Here is a 1,215-nt window from a genome sequence, read left to right as displayed (position 1 = left end):
ATGTAAATAATTTGTTTCTATTTGAATAAAACCATCCATGTGATGACATTAAAACCTGCATATTGTATAATTCAATTTATATGAAATGACTAAGATCTATAAAGAGAAAACAAACTAGCAGTTGATTAGACCCAAGAGTTGGAAATGGAGGTTACACTCTAATGGACATTAGCTTTGCCTTTTGTTTGTTTGTCTGTTGTTTATTTGAGCTGATGGATGTTAAGCTGGGCTATTAAGATGGTTGTCTTACAGCTCTGAAAATATACCAAAGCCACTCAAGAATGCATTTGCAATGAGAAAGGTACATAAGATAAAGATCAATACAGTGGTTAAAATGTGGTCACACACATTCAATCCCCACATCTTTCTCATTCTTTCTTCCTTTTGGCCACTTAAAATAATCCTTCTAGGGAGGATTTTAAAGTTCATCTCATCACTTTGGAACTGAAAATCTTAAAAAATTATTTGGAGAGTACCTTAACTTCATAAAAAATACAGCTAAGAAAGTAAGAGACAATGACAACTCTAAAATTATGGCTTGTTTTATGAACTCTTTCTTAATTACTTTAATAATGTTCCTAATACATTTTAAGTCTCTGTGTATGAAGACTTTTAAAGAATTATTTATTTATTTTATGTATATGAGTACACTGTAGCTACCTTTAGACACACCAGAAGAGGGCATCAGATCCCATTATAGGTAGTTGTGAGGCACCATGTGATTTCTAGGAATTGAACTCAGGATCTCTGCAAGAGCAGTCAGTGCTCTTAACTGATGAGCCACCTCTCTAGCCCATGAAAAACTTTTTATGAAAAATATCCAATCAGAATGTCTTAGTTCATTTTGCACCATTTTCACAGAGTACCTGAGGCTGGGTAATTTCTAAGAAAAAGATATTTATTTATTGCCAAGGTAAGGAGGCTCCTATCAAGCTAGGGCCTTCATGCCATGCCATCCCAATGTGTAAGGCAGAAAAGTGTAGCGGTTATCGTCTGGTGAGCTCTCGCTGGCCCTTGAAAATCCGGGGGAGAGGGTGTAAATCTCGCGCCGGGCCACACCCATATCCGCAGCAGGTCTCCAAGGTGAACAACCTCTGGCATGTTGGAACAATGTAGGTAAGGATTCAAGAGGAGCAAGAGCTAAGGTAAGAGTTCAAGAGGAGCAAGGCGGGGCAGGGGGAGGGGGGAGAGACAGAGAGAGAGAGAGAGAAAGAG

The sequence above is a fragment of the Mastomys coucha genome, unplaced genomic scaffold (assembly GCF_008632895.1).
Source record: "Mastomys coucha isolate ucsf_1 unplaced genomic scaffold, UCSF_Mcou_1 pScaffold6, whole genome shotgun sequence".
Taxonomy (NCBI): domain Eukaryota; kingdom Metazoa; phylum Chordata; class Mammalia; order Rodentia; family Muridae; genus Mastomys; species Mastomys coucha.
This window is presented reverse-complemented; position numbering follows the sequence as displayed.